The 16,450-nt window shown below is 34.9% G+C and overlaps 1 protein-coding gene across 8 annotated transcripts in view; it reads right to left on the bottom strand.

The window, feature by feature from the left end:
• The window catches only part of Hnf4g (hepatocyte nuclear factor 4 gamma), a 234,409-nt gene that overhangs the window by 167,656 nt on the left and 50,303 nt on the right, over positions 1–16,450 (bottom strand). For 4 of the 8 annotated variants that reach the window (XM_048783078.1, XM_048783079.1, XM_015485880.2 and 1 more), the window contains one exon: positions 4,370–4,489. The exons of the other annotated variants lie outside the window; for them this stretch is intronic. The gene's annotated coding sequence lies outside the window, so the exon portion shown is untranslated. The remainder of the gene's footprint in view (positions 1–4,369; positions 4,490–16,450) is intronic. 8 annotated transcript variants of the gene reach the window in all.

The following is a 16,450-nucleotide window of genomic DNA, read 5'->3' as shown; positions in this document are numbered from 1 at the left end:
CTCACTTGCAATTTTTTTTTTTTTTTTTACCTTCCAATGGTGCAGACGCAATATGTGTTCAGTAGAAATCGCACTTCAAGTTTTGAATTTTGATCTTTCCTCCAGCTAGCAATGTGCTGCAGGATCCTCCAGGCTCCCAGCCAGGCAGTGCACAGCCAGGGCAAACCACCCACACTCTACAGGATGCTGTGTGGCTTGCTAAGCTATGTAGGGTAAGAGGCACAGATGCACTTTCAAGGAACAGCATTTTCAGTTGACAATGTATTTATCAGGACATAACCTCATTGTAAGTCCAGGAGCAACTGTAGCTCCTTACCCACCACATATTAACCTTGTTTCCTCTTCTAACATTTTATAAACAAAATGGTGCATTCCAAGGATGGGAATTCTCCTATCTCAATTGTCTCTAAATGTACTTGAATAGGGATAAATTACATGTTTTTAATACATCCTTCTCACAGATTTTAATATTTTAGATTCCTATATCAATGAATGTGAGTGTGAGTGTGAGTGTGTGTGTGTGTGTGTATCCATCCCCTCAGGCATTTTTGCAGACAGCCTGCAGAACTGCTCCCAACCCCCAACCCCTTATCTCTGTTCCCCAAAAGAGAATAGACAAAGGCTACTAGGACAGGTGGGTCTTCTCTTCCTTTTTCTCAAGACAAATCAGCCTCCTTGCTTAGAAATCTCAGTTAAAAATGTTTTTCTGGCTTTCCTCACTTGGTTCCCATGAAGATGAAGATGAGCCACTGTATGAGATCAACTCCAATGAATAGAAACGAAAAGCAATGGACATCAGTGTGATATGGGCAAATCTCTGTATCCACTCATATAACTTTGGTTCGTTTCTAGAAAACGGGTATAATAAACTGCATCTCATACAACTATTTTGAGAATAAATGAGATAAATTATATGAAAATTTAGGTATTCTTTGAAGTCCTGTGGTCAAGTCTGTTATAACTGGTGACAGTGAGGCATGTATGATGTGCACAATATAGACAGTTCCTGTAAAGCTCCAGGATGGTGCTGGAATGTGCATTTTATCTCATAACACCAGCTTTTACCTTCTCCTTTAATCTCTCCTTGTGTCACCACTGAAAGGACAGTCAAAGACTGCCCTGCCGTCCCCATTGTTTCTAGTTGGGAAGATTGTTTTACAGGAAGCAAATAGTAAACCAGATAGCACTGTATCTAATCTCAGATGTTAAGGAGGGTGATTCATACTATCAATGCTGAAAGAATTTAGAAGAAAAGGAAACAAGTTGGTGGAAACAATAGAGATAGATTAGGTGGGAGAGGTTGTATTTCAGCTGGGCCATGGAACACCAGAAAAAAATGTAAAGAAACAAGCCTTCCACACTTTGATTCAAGTGGGTTATGAGCTCCCATTTTACCCNAAAAAAAAAAAAAAAAAAAAAAAAGAAACAAGCCTTCCAAACCAGGAGTTGAATATAAAAATAGGTATAGAAAACTCCATTTAAAGGTGATTGCCAGTTAGGCATGGTGGTGCACACCTGTCATCCCAGCAACTCACGGGGCTGAGGCAGGAGGATTATAAATAAAAATAAAATAAAAAGGGTTAGGGATGTGAATCAGTTGTAGAGTTCTTATCTACCATGTGTGAGCTCCTTGTTTCAACCCCCAGTACTGAAAAAAATAAATAAATAAAAAATAAACAAACATGGGCTGGGGCTGTAGCTCAGTGGCAGAGTGCTTGCCTGGCATGTGTGAGGCACTGGGTTCGATCCTTAGCACCACATAAAAATAAACTAAATAAATAAACAAACAAACACATAAATAGCTGTCAGTGTTCAGGGGAAGAATGAAATCAAATTATGACACTAGATCTTGGCACAAAACAGTGGACAAGATAACCAGCACTGCACTGAAGAGGCTATTCTTGGAACAAGTTGAAACTTATGGTTGCCAGGTCCTTAATATCTAAATCCACTTGGGCTTTTCCAGCTTTGTTCTTCCATCTCTTGTATACAGCAACGGGACTAGAAATTGCTTTACATATAATTTTCATGATCTAATCCCTTGCTTTCTAACAGACTGGCATTCCCATTTTGTTAAAGATCACAATGATCTCAGTGTTTTCATGATCCTCACATTTCTATAACTAAAACTAATAGCCAAAGAGATGCTATAATTTTAAAGTATAATTTCTAACTGCATAATTTTAATTTTTAATGTGTATCTATTGGGATTACATAAAATATAAAATTGAATTTTTAAGGAAAAACATATGTATTAATAACATGCCAGAATCATTAGCAACATCTAATACAGTAGCCCCCATTATCTATAATTTCAGTCATCTAGGGTCAATGGTGATCCAAAAATATTAAATGGAAAATTCCAGAAATAAACAATTCACAGGTTTTAAAGTCTGACCAATAGCATGATTTCATCTCACACTGTCCTGTTCCATATTGCATGGGATATGACTCATCTTTTTGCCCAGAGTTCCTAGACTGTATTCACTACCTGCCCATTGACACTTAGTAGCAGCCTCTGTTATCAGGTCTACCGTTATGGTAGCTCAGTGCTTGTGTTCAAGTAACCATTTGTAGTAGCCAAAGCTCTGTCCGGATGTCTACATCATTTACCTCACTTCCTCTTCTCAAGTAGGCACTCAATCATTTCACTTCAACATCAGAAGAAGGTACACAATACTATAAGATATTTAGAGCGCAAGAGATCACATTCACAAATTGCTATGACTGATCTATTTTAATAATAGATTTATTGTTAAACATTTATTGTGCCTAGCTTATAAATTAAATTTTACCATAGAAATACATATATGGGAAAAATTGCACACACAGGATTCTGTCCAATCTGTGGTTTCAAGCATCCAGCAAGGGTCTTAGACTGCATCCCCCAGAGATAAGATACCTATGATAAGACTCTAAATTAACTATCACATTTATTCTTCCAATTACCTTTTGGGTTGACAGTATTATTATTACTATCACTATTATACTTTCACTTTGTAGTAGACGAAACTGATTCTTATAAGGACTGTTACTTGCCTAAAGTCACAGAGTCATGGAGCTTATAAATGGCAAAAATGGAACTGAAAGCCAATACTCTATACACACAATCAAATAAGATATTTTTTTTTCCTTTTGTTGTACTAGGGATTCAACTCAGTGGTGGTGAAGCATTGAGCCATATACTCAGCGTTCCTACCACCCTATATATATGTATACACATACATATATATATATATATATATATATATATATATATATATATATTTAGATATATATGAATATATAGAGATATATATACAGATATATAGATTAAATGGATTAAATGATTTACTATATATATGTATATGTATATGTATAAATATATATATATGTATATATATATACTCAATTTTGAAAAAGGGTCTCAGTAAGTTGCTTATGGCCTCACTAAATTGCTAAGGCTGGCCTTTAACTTATAATCCTCCTTCCTCAGCCTCCAGAGCTTCTGAGATTATAGGCATGCACCGCCGCACATTATGACAAACAAATGAGTTATAAGGATGGATGAGATAAGTAGCTTCTTGGATTTCCAAGATATAGGGGCACTCACATAACTCCAACCCTAATTCACAAAGTCTATGCTGTTCATGTGAAATGTAGGAAGCCAGGGAAGTGGAGGAGCATGGCTATCTTTCTACTATGTACCTTTACAAGTGTGTGTATAATTTCAGACAATTAAAAGTAAGCAGTCTCAATCTATTCAAATTGCTCTGCTTACTGGACAGAAGTGTATATTTTTCTTACCTAAATTACAAATCTTAAAAAAAATCTACAAAATAAAATCTAAATGAGATGAAAATTATTCAGAAAAGAAGAATTTGAAATTTTTTTCAGGATGCTGATTCTACTGCTTCAGTGCAAATGGATTAAATATGGGCACTTGCTCTGATGAGTAATTTTTAATAGAAACTGTTAATTCCATCATTAAATTCATGTTCTTAAAATACTTAAAACTTTTTAGTGTGGAAATATGCTAACTAATTTCCCACTGCAGGGCTCTCAGCTACCAGCCTGTCCGGTGCTCAGTCTATCATATGTGCACATAAACATTAATGATATTTTGTAAACAATATATCAGAAATAAGAACCAATGGCCAAAGATATAACCATGACACTGGCAAGACAAATCATATTTGCAATATAAGACAGGAAGGAAAGGACTCCATAGGAAGGTTGTGATCAGTAGATACTTGGAGATTTTTCAATATATATATGGGACCCTAGAAAGCACAAGTAAATCAGACAAGAAGAAAAGAGATCTTTACAAGGTGTCCAAGTAATAAATAATTTACAAAGCAATTTAGCAACCTCAGCAGGCACCACTTACAAGACTGTGGTAGGGAACGGAGTCTATATTTGTAGAGAAGAGTAGAATCAATACAAGGAGCAAGCTGTCAGTTTTTTCTATAGTGTCAATATCTCAGACTGGCTGCTTTCACTGGTGTTCCTGTGGAAACAATTTCCAAAAGTATACTATTGAGTGACATGCTGCATGGATTAAATGATTTACTTTAATCCCCTAACTGCATGTTGAAAGACCAATAGCCCAAAAGGAAAACTAGAGAGCCTGAGGACAAAGCAACCTATAATAACAGTGTGATTTGGGAATGGTTTATACTTAAGAAAACCCTAGTGCCACAGCAAGATCCATCCAGAACAAGTTTAAATGAGAAGTGGCCACGATAGACTTATAATATCTGACTACCAAGAGGATCCTTCACAATATTGAGAGATCTGATTAAATAGAGTTATTGGTCAACTCCTCTCTTTGTAAGTTATCAGATAAAAAGGTGATTTGATCTTAGAACAGCAATGAGCATGCCCAACTCCCTCTTGTTGAACCTAAGTATATGTACCTTAAGAAAAAAAAAATGAAGTATTTTGTAAAACTCAGATATGATCTTACCACTACATAATTAGGCATAATAAACATCAATCTCATTAAATCCAAAGTTATAGAAATATATCTTAAGAATAGGGCAATGGGCAGATTCAGAAACAAATGTAAGAGGAAAGCACTGCCTACAGCTATGGAGGTAGGTTAAAAAAGTTACCTCACCAACCCCATTTATATGTGACCCTGACCTTCAAATGAGAAGATGAGGTTCAACTGAGCTTTAATCCCTTCCAGCACAAACAATTCTACTATAAACATCAACTAGTAGTTAGTGTTATAGTAGAGAGATCATTTGTCAACTACTGAGGTACATGGGAACTGTTGCCTTTAAATTGAAGGGCACCAAATAAATAATGAACTGAGATGCAACTATGAGGATTCCCTTTCCAGTTCAGATTGTACCATTCAGGAGCCCTCACATGTTTAGAAGGTGAGAGAAATTCAGGTGATTTATTATTCCTCTAGGAACTTCAGGCAAATAAATGCATGAACTCTACCAAATGTGAGATTCCACAGTGGCCTTGGGATTATTTTCCTGGCAATTGGCCACCTAGATGCAGGAGGCTGTTTGGTTAGCACTGTGGGCTCCCTGATTCACCAGTTAGTGGTGAACCTGAAAGCAAGCAGCAATCTGGCTTTTTTGCTTCTCTAAGGTCTGCTAATGGTATTGTGAGCAGTTTGTTCCTTGAATTATATCCTTTCTGCTTCAATCTTCTAAAGTGTTTTCTGCTTTTCTGGCAGAACGGTAGATGAGACATTGCCTTGTGATATTTTTTAATAGACAGAAACATCATACCACATGCATTGCATTTAAGGTTTGAGGTGACAAAATAAGAAAAGATGTTGAAGATACTGAGATAAAACCTATTAAGATCAGCTAATCCAGGGCTGCAGGTTTAGCTCAATGGCAGAGAGTTTTGCTAGCATGCCCAAAGCCTTGGGTTCGGTCCACAACAGCACACTCATGAACATACACACATACACACAAGAATAGCTGTTCCACACTGCCCCAATTAAATCTGTTAAATGAAGAATTTACTCTATTAATCTGTAAGTTCTGAACCCAGGATTTCACACATTATACCACTGAGCTACTTCAAGCTGGCTTTAAAAAGTCTTAAGATTGCATGACTTTAAATTCATTGTCCAAATTGTTTACTATACAATTCTGTCACATTGCATGTAACACTAACTCACTTGCTTTCTTCCTTCCTTTTCTATTTTTTTTTTCTTTAACAGGAATCGAACCCAGGAGCACTCAACCACTGAGCCATATACCCAGCCCTTTTATTATTTTTTTATTTTGAGAAAGGGTCTCTCTAAGTTGCTTAGGGCCTTGCTAAATTGCTGAGACCAACTTTAAACTTGCAATCCTCCTGCCTCAGCCTTCCAAGCTGCTGGGATTACAGCAGCAATTTCAAAATTAATATTAAGTAGCCATCAGTGCTAGGGTACAAGCACATAAAGAAAAATATAAAACACAAAATGTAAAACATGGTTTTTACTCCTCATGTTTGTAGAGAGAGATATAGATAAGGTTAATAAGCATAAATACATGGGGAAAATATTCTAACTCTGGAAACTCCTAAAATTCAGAGGAAAATTCATAATTGAGGACTGAAAAGATCACAATATTAGGTTTACAGAAAGGGTAAATTTTGAGTGGTGTACAAGAGGGAAAAAAAACGTTTTGGTAGAAGAAAAGCAAATAATGAGTGTTTGCAAGAATGTGTGACAAGTGTGATTGGATAAAAAGACTGGGACTATTTTACTGAAGGTTTAGAGAGAGGAAATTTCCGGTTTGTTTGCATGAAGAACTGGAAGCCATTAAAGGTTTTCTGAGCATGTAAATGATATAATGTGTACAAACCTAATGACAAATTAAATTTTTTTAATTTTTAAAAATTGCTATCCTGAAAGTCTTAGATGTGATAGGTTCCAAAGTCAAGGGAACTTTTAAATAAATATTATAATAAAATAAAGAGAAAAAAAGAAGAATTTCCTGATTCATACATGTGATTACATGTAAAAGAACAATCTGCTTGGAACTTGGCAAAAAGAGTCTGTCCCAAGGTAGACTTTATCGAAAGAAATTAAAGTTAGTGAAAATTAGTTCTAAAATATTAATAGCATCTAAAAAAAAAAAAGAATAAAACAACCAGGTTTCTAAGCTTTGCCATATTTTAAATCGTTTAGTTGTGAAATAGGAGCTTAAAAGCATTCAGTTTTAAAGTTCGCTTTGGGAAGGTAAATTTTCAAAATCAACATTAAAATTTTAAACCTAAAAAATTTTTGCAAAACATTTTCATTGTTTTCTTGAGTTTGACCACTTTCCATTAACAGAGGCACAGATGACCTGGAATTGATTTCTGCAAATGAACAACAGTGGATTATTATTAATTTAACTAAAATTTGAAGAGCTGTTAGACAAGGACAGTCATCTACACATATTATGTCTTCTCTCTAAGCACTTATCTCACTGCTTTGCATGTAACACAGGTTCCACATGCCTGTTGCCAATAATAGAAGAAAGATAACCAAGTCAGGTTATTCTAATATGATTATTAAAATATAATAAAAGGTACTGTCTATAACCAAGCAGAAAGCACTTTGCCCTATCTCCATGAATAACGAAAAGTTATTCCTTAAGACCTGTGGAGGATTTGAAGGAAAGTAATTTGGCAAAGGCTTGTCCTAGTGACAACATTCAAAGGAAAGATAACAGGTCCATTTGTGAGAGAAGGCCAAGAAGTCTAATGTGGTGGTCAAGAAAGAATCACTGAGAGTCTCCTAAAGGCAGGAACTGTCATTTATTCACTCGTGAGTCTGTCATGGATCTATGAATTAAAATAGGCCCCACATAATCACTCAGGGTTCATCTCTGATGCTTTGGATCAAGCAGGGTGGGCAGCTGGGGCAGACCCATGTGGAGCCTAGTAGCTGTGTCAATGGTAGAATGTGTGTCAGCAGCATGACTTAGCTCCAAGGACCATCAAATGCTAAACCTCAAGATACATTCCCTGTCCTACCAAAATGGTCTAACAAACTAGAACAACCCCAGCCCAGAGGTTATCAGGGCCCTTGCTCATTTGCACCTACTTCAAGAGCAGAGACAATCAAGGTACCAATTACAGGACAGAAAACTAAAAGAAAGGTATGATGAAAACTACAGTGATAAAATTATGTTATCTTGATGAGTTTCAGGAACAATATTAAGTTTTGAAAGAAAAGTTCATCTTTCTGATACAATAAATGAGACAAGCATCTTTAAAACTGAATGATTTAAATTTTATTGCTAGCCAGAGTCTTGGAGAAAATATTAGAAAAACTAAAAGATGATATAGAAATATATTCAACCAGTTCAAAATGTTAAGAAAGAGTTTCTATGGTATAGATCTAAAAATTCAGTTTCCTATTAGGTAGTCCTTTAATTAGATTTTACATAAAATTTTCCACTGAATATTTTTAAAATACAAAGATTGACTTTGGATTAAATCATCAAGAAAAATTAATTAATTGAAAACTGTATGTCAAGTCACAAGGTGATTTCCAACTTTTCAACGCATAGAACTCTCAGTTTTCTCTTTCTGTAGGACCGATTACTCAATAAAACACTTTGGAATTTAGTATCAAAAGATTTGGACTGGAGCTTGGTACAGTGGCTTGCTTCTATAACCCCAGAAAACTTGGAAGGCTAAAGTAGAATAACCACAAGTTCAAGGCCAGTCTCAGCAATTTAGCGAGACCCTATCTCAAAATAAAAAGGGCTGAATATGTAGCTCAGTAGTAGAAGGCCCCTGGGTTCAATCCCCTACAACAAACTAATAATAATAATAATAATAATAATAATAATATAAAATGATATTTGGATTGGATAAAAAGCTCCACTGAGTTGAAGTGAATACATTTGGATAATATTCTTCCTTTTTATAGAAAATTATGTATATTTGGTATTGAAATTTTGAGGAATATAGAACTTCATACAAAAAAATAACAAATAGTATAATTCTACAATTATTTTTATTTACTTTTTTCAGAATTCAATGTTTAAAATTCATTATTATTTAAAGTATATTCTGAAGCTTATGATATTTCACCATATTTGACCTACAAACATGACCATTTACTATAGCTCAACAAGATATAATTTTGTCTCATTAGTTTCATTCAGTACAACCACTCATATATCCGTGTCTAAGAGTTTGGAAACTACACTAAAAAGACATCAGGTTTACAAGTGAGTTCTCCACTTACTCACTAAATAACTTCAAACCATTTCCTCTCTTTAAAATTTAATTTCTTTGTCCATAAAAGCTGATAAGAATTGTTAATACTCTATAAGACTTTTTCAGAGTCTCAATGAGGTTATATCAAAAGTGTTTAGGTTATACCTTGCATCTATCTATTAATTTATTCTTTAACAAATGTTTACTGGCTTCATTCCATATGCCAGTCAATGTGACAGGCACCAAGCAAACAAGGATAAAGATAATAATTCATTGATATTTGTAGTCTACTGGGGAATGCAAACATAAAAAAAGAAGGGGGGGGCACAAGTTAATTAGTCATAATCAAATAGTATGAAAGAAAATTAGTGTGTTATAAAAACGTATAACTGGAGGACATAATCTGGTCTGAAAAGAACTGAAGATGAACAAACACTTCCTGAGAAAGCATCCTTTAAGCTAAAACCTGTAGGAGAAGTAGCCAGGCAAATACGTGAACCTGCAGGGGACACAACTATAATCCCAGGAATTCAGGAGACTGAGGCAGGAGAATCACAAGTTCAAGAGTAGGAATGCATCTCAATGATAGAAGGCCCTGAATTCAATTCCCAGCATTCAAAAAAAAATAGGAGGGGGTTGGAGTAGGAGTGGACCAAGAGAAATCCTACTGGAAAATTCCTAGAAAGGTCCCTGAGATGGGTAGAAGCTCTGTGCATTGAAGTATCTCAGGACTCAGAGGTACTTCCAGGATTTCAATCATCAGGCAGTATAAATCTGTATATTCTGCTTTTTTCCCAAGTAGATCTAAAGGGCAAAATATTGTCAATTTTGCCAATTTTATTTCATTTAAAAAGTAAAAGTTTACATTTGAAAAGGCAGTCATCCACTTGATTTCCCTAACTTGAATATTCCTGAACTTTATTTTTGAAACTACAGACATCATAATATGATAATAACATGATACTCCAATGAGCCACTCATGCAAAAGTGCCCATATGTATAGAAAATTGTATTAAAAGGTTATTCTTACCAATGCTGTTATTAATAACCAAGACACATTAACACAGACAGAAGAGTTCTAAGCAACCATAGCTAATGATATTAAGAAATAAACCTGTTTAATCCTGTAGTGGGTGTTACTTTAATAAATTTTAAGAGAATATCTGATACATATTTAGTTTTTTAAATATTGCCTACATTCCAGTAAAATTTGATCATTTTTCTTATTTTTTAAAGTCAGAAATTATATCATTACATAAGCCGAGCCTTAGATAAATGAGAAGGAACTTCAGTGAAAAGTTGCGCAAAATATACTTTTTAGGTAGAAAAAAACCAACAAAAAACAAAACAACACACACTGAGCAGTATAAAGGATTTAGGCTGCGAGGCCCCTGGGTGAGATGCAGGGGGCAGTGTAACAAAGGAGGAGATTGGCTGCACCCCAGGAGGCTGTGCACAGGTGCCCAGGACCAGCAGGAACTTCCCTTTGTAGAATAGGTGGATTATTCTTTTTTAACAAGAGAACACCTCTCTTCACTTTATGTTAATAGACCTGTTAAAGGGGAAAGTACTGACTGAATAGTGCAGACTAGAGCTTCAAAACCACTTCTGGAAAGAGACAGAGGCCATCCCCTGATGGACTTAACAGCTATAAGGAAAAATTGTTTCTGACCTATTTGAAATAAATGAATAAACATCTTAGCAAATCAACACTCAATAGTTTTAGAAATATAATCAATTTTATATTTATTTTAGTAAAATGTAGCATGATAAACTATTGGATATTTCCCCACAACTGGAAAATTATTATTTGATCACAAATCATTTGAAACTTTATTTTACCCATGCCTGTGCACATTCAGTCCACATATTGTTAATTTTAAAAGTGTTCAGTCATTTCTGCGGAATGTCCAGGCACTACCGAATATTGTTACTTAAAAATAAGCAGAATAAAGGATTCGAGTTTTAACAGGAACCTGAAAATTTGTTAGGAAATACTTCAAAAAGCAAACAATTATAAAATGATAGTGTAAATATGTTATAAACACTACCACTTACACACAGAATCAAGACACAAGTACTTTAGCTGTTGTTTGTACAGTTTAAAATTCAAACATGTTCTTAGTGGGAAAAGAGATATGACCTATAGAGCAATATTTAAAGTATGAACTTGTGAATGTTCTAGCAAATGATGACAAACAGCTAACATTGTTCAGGAAAAGCACCTAAAAGAAAAAGAGACTAACACACATCCTATCTTTCAAGATCTGCACCAGGAGGTCTCATTAAAACCCTCCCAGATGAACAGATAACACTTTTAATTTCTTCAAGGTGACTAGCTAATCTGTCACTTTCATAACTATAATAGAAACGTGTGCTGTTACTTAATCACATTTTTGTTCTGGCAGGTTTTTTACTTTTTATTATACTGCATAGAATCAGGTAGGAGACACTCTGAAATCAACAACAAAAGATTTCACCTTTGAAGATGATCCACTTATACTTTGATCATCCTGAAGGACATTATCAGGTAGCTCTTAGCAGTTAAGTTTGCATTAGGGTTTTAAATCAATATCATGATTTCATTCAAGCTTACGTAAAAGTGCAACCTCAACATTTCCACGATGATTCACTAAATTTTGCTGAACAAAGATGCAATTGCCAGATTATGTTCATGTTAGAAGATGAAGACATGCATTGTTCCTGCACTCCAGGGATGCGTACAAGTAGCCATTACACATTTTGTTGTTGTTGTTCTGGTACTTTGTGATTTTATTTTTAAATGGCTTAAAATTTTCTTTCATAATTTGCATGTACAACTTTTAGGGAAATAAAATTTGGCAATGTTGATCTTAAATTTCCCTGTGGACAGATTCCGGGAACCCCAATAGTGCTATGCCACTCTTGATGGAACATGTTTTCCAGGGAATGCCAAATTTCCCATCATTATCTTCTATTCATTGCCTACCCTTGCTGTGTGATCTGCATAGCCCTGGTAGGGGTGAGAGAGAGCAACTCTTCCAATATAATAACCACCAAGGTAGAATGAAAAACTGGTAAGAGCTTCTTAAATAATACCAACATACTGTTATCAAAATTCTTAGAGGAGAGGGCTTTTCTAGTTTGTTTGTTTGTTTGTTTGTTTCTGGCTGACAATGTCTGTTCATCTCAGAGATGACCAGAGAGCTGAAACATGAAAAACAAGTTCAATTTTCATTAGTGAGAATGGATAGAATGGGTAGTCTATGACAAATCTAAGATATAAGGCACTTCCAGAAATGGAAAACACACAATTTGTTATGGTAATCCCTATGTCTGACCCTGCCGCAGTCCGGCTGCAGCAAAATAACCGGGGGGTGACGAATAACTTGTGTACGTTGATACAGCAGGAGTAGGAGCCGTTTATTGCAGGACAGGAGCAGTATTTATACATTCCACACAGCTTATCTAATTAGCATAAACTAGATACATCAGTCAACCAATCAGGAATCTCTACACCTAATGGCTCGGTTTTGTTACTTCTCAAACCACTCCCTCTGACATTTTGCCAGGCACCATCCAGACTTGTTTACGAACTTTAACATTCCCCTGGCAAAATGCCAGGTGTTATTTTGACTTGTTTACAGACTCTAACATGACCCAAATATAAAAATTAGTAAAGAAATGGATGATACATATTCTGGGTGCAAACAGTTCAGATGTAATCACCCAGAGGCTTTTCACACCTTTATCCCATGCAAGTATCTTCTAAACAAATTTCAAGCATGTGACTAGAAGATAAAATATAAAGCCAGAATTATGTGGAAGATTAAAACACTCTCAATGAGTAGGACCCAACAAAAGCACTGTTTAAAAACCAATGATGTAATTCCATCCTCTGGTGAGAAAAATGAGACCCAGGGAAATAAGTTATCCATTCAAGATCATTACTAGGATTGGAAACAAGAGGTCCTTTTCTTACTTTGCAGTAATATGTATAATGCTGTTAATTCCAGCTGTATTTTCTGGCAAGGTTCAGGGAAAATAAGAAAATAATGTCAAATATCATACTTTGATATGAAGAAATTAAGAATGCTGGATTGTTTTTCAATATTCACTTAAATGTTATTTTATTTTAATTATTGTCTTTATGTTGGATTTGTGATTTTTTTAAAAATTTAAGTCTAAAAATCAACTAGAATACTTGTAGTCACTTACTGTAGTAGAGTCATGCTGCAGGATTTAGCCCAAGCTGAGAGCTTTGCTGTCTTTAACAGTTTCAGCATTCAATAGATGGGGTTCCATCATGGCCACAAATGTGTCAGTCAAAATGTGTCCTTCTCAAATGAGAAAAATGAATTTCCCCAAATTTGGACTTAAAGTTTGTTATTAAAAATTGACAAATATTTTTATTATTTTGATTAAAAAACCAAAAATTTTCTTCTATACCATGTAAATGAGCAAAAGAGTATCTATTTAATAATTAGACATACATTCAATAAGAATTACATTGTTCTGATACTGTACTGGATTTTTCCCACAACAAAACTGTTATCTAAATACAAAAAGGCTTGGCCCAGGTGACTCACACCTGTAATGCTAGCTGCTCCTGGGAGGCTGAGACAGGAGGATCACAAGTTTAAGTTCAGCCTGGAAAATTTAGTGAGACCTTATCTCAAAATAAAAAGCAAAAAAATAAAAGGACTGGGAATGTGGCTCAGTGATAGAGTGTCCCTGGGTTCAATTGCCAGTACCAATAAATAAATAAATAAATACACAAACAAATTAACAAAAAAAAATACTTTGATCATTAGGAATTTTTTATTATATTAATCATTTACTTTTGTAATATGCTTTTCCTTTTTCAGGTAATTTAGTACATCTTAATCAACTAAAATTGTTATGAAAGACTATTTTCCCCAAACTGATGCAAATAAATTTAAAAAAATATTGATGAATAATCTTGTAGAAACACATTATTGACCAAAGACAGAAATTTAAAAGGATATTTTTTTCTTTTTTTCTTTTTCAGATCTTGGCATATTATATAGTCCTTCTTCATTTCCATAGTAGCTAAACAAATCAAACAATTGTTTTATTTCCTCTTCGTAAATAAACTATCCAACAAATAAACGCAGCTATTTCTTTATACAAGACACACACACACACACACACCAAAAACATCACTCAGATCAAGTGGTAGAATCTTTTTTTTTATTATTTTTTCTTTAGTTGCTCAAAACATTACAATGATCTTGACATATCATACATTTGATTCAAATGGGGTACGTAATCTTATTTTTCCACGTGTACAGATTGCAGGATCACATTGATTATATAGCCACATTTATACGTAGGGCCAAGTGGTAGAATCTTATTAACAATGTAGTCCTGATAATTTCTAGACAGGCTTTTATCTCTGAGGAGTCATTAACAAGTGTATGACTCTAAAGACAGTCTCCCCTATTTCAAATCCTGGCCCCACAGAGACTATGGGGCAGGGTGAGGGGGAACATCTCCTAAATAAAGCACTTGATTCCATTCATGTTATCAGCAAAATATACAAGAAATAAAAATTTTGATTTGCACCAAATGCAGATATGTGGATCCTCTGATGGTTCAGGGTCAATCACTTCTATTCCTTTAGGTAAAACAATCATTTTTTTTCCACTCATAAAAAAAAAATAAAGATATAATCAAAGATGGCAATCTGTTTTGCTATAGGGTTATATCTTGGTCAAGGACACTTGAGAGAGTCCCCTTTGAAAGGAGAACATTGTGCGTAACAGATATCAAGGGCAAATTCTGAGCCAAGCACTTTGTGAGGTCCTCCATCTCCCTTTTCTCATTTAATCTAGGCTTTTGAGGTATACATTACTACTTCCAGTTTTATAATTGAGTACATTGAGATGTAAAAAATATAGTAACAAGCAAGGGCACATACTACTGACAATTCCAAGATTCTAACCTAAATTTGTCTAATTCCACAGTGTATTCCCATGATACCACATCACACATTGGGACTCCAGAATCTAAGGAGCCATCCTATTTAAAATACTTACAGGTTCAGAAAGTAAGTGTTTCTGTCTTGTTTGTATATCCATTGCTCTTCTGTTCCCTATGGATTTGTTTCCAAATTTGGTCAACTACAAATTAACTATTCTTCACCTTCTATGCATAAAAAAGACCTAAAGGGTTTGATTTTAGATATAGAGTGCAATAAATAATAGTACTGATAAAGACTAATAATTTTCATTTTCTGTAGTGTGATTATAATATATATTTTAATACTAAAAGTACATAGCTCAAAATTAACTTAGTGTCTTTCTGAAATATAATGCCAGGCTCTGGCCTCAGCAAACACATATACACATCAAGTCAAATTATTTTCTTTTTAATTTAAGAATAATCCTTAGAAATATATAAAATTGCTGGGTGTGGGGATTTACAACTTTATTCCCTGCTACTTGAGAAGCTAAGGCAGGAAGATAACAAGTTCAAAGCCAGCCTCATCAAGTTAGCAAGAACTTTTCTCAAAATAAAATAAAAAGTTCTAGGGATATAGCTCACTGGTACAGCACTTGCCTAGCAAGTACCAAGTCCTGAGTTCAATCCCTGGAAACACAAATACACACACACACACACACAATTAAAGTTCTTGAAGCATAACTGGCAAATGCTTTTATTTCACTCCTACAAACTCAACTAAAGGTGCTATCAACTAAAATTTCCAAGATATTGATAAGATCAGGGGTTTGAAGGGATCTAATTAATTCTGAAGTAAAATAGTCTTCAGATATAGACAAGTCAGGCTTGAGATGGGGTCTTGCTGTGTTGCCCAGACTCAAATACATGCTCCTCCCACCTCAGCCTCCCAAGTAGCTAGAATACAGACACCTGTCACCATACCCTGCTCAACAAAAATTTTATATTTAGGTTTCAAAAGGAATCCACTCATGGATATAGAAATAGGAATACTTGGTCAGGAGACAGTTACTTTCCACTCTGACACTTCTGTTCATGAAATTGCAACTCTTTCTTCACCTCTCTCCACTCACTTATTCACCTGACCCTGAAGGAGGTGAAAGGACTTATAGTTTGGCAAATGTGGGAAGATTAAATTGAGATTCCTAGCTCCACCCAGTCCTCTTTCTTTGGGGCGCAATCAGCACACAATTTCCACAGACAGTTACATAGAAAGGAATCCCTGCCATCTGAACTCTGAATAAAATATGACATGAATAACCTACTGTATATGCAAAAACAAAACAGAGACAAATTTTAGGAACTACACTTGAATTATACT

Source organism: Marmota marmota, unplaced genomic scaffold (genome assembly GCF_001458135.2).
Source record: "Marmota marmota marmota unplaced genomic scaffold, marMar, whole genome shotgun sequence".
Lineage (NCBI taxonomy): Eukaryota > Metazoa > Chordata > Mammalia > Rodentia > Sciuridae > Marmota > Marmota marmota.
This window is presented reverse-complemented; position numbering and strand designations above follow the sequence as displayed.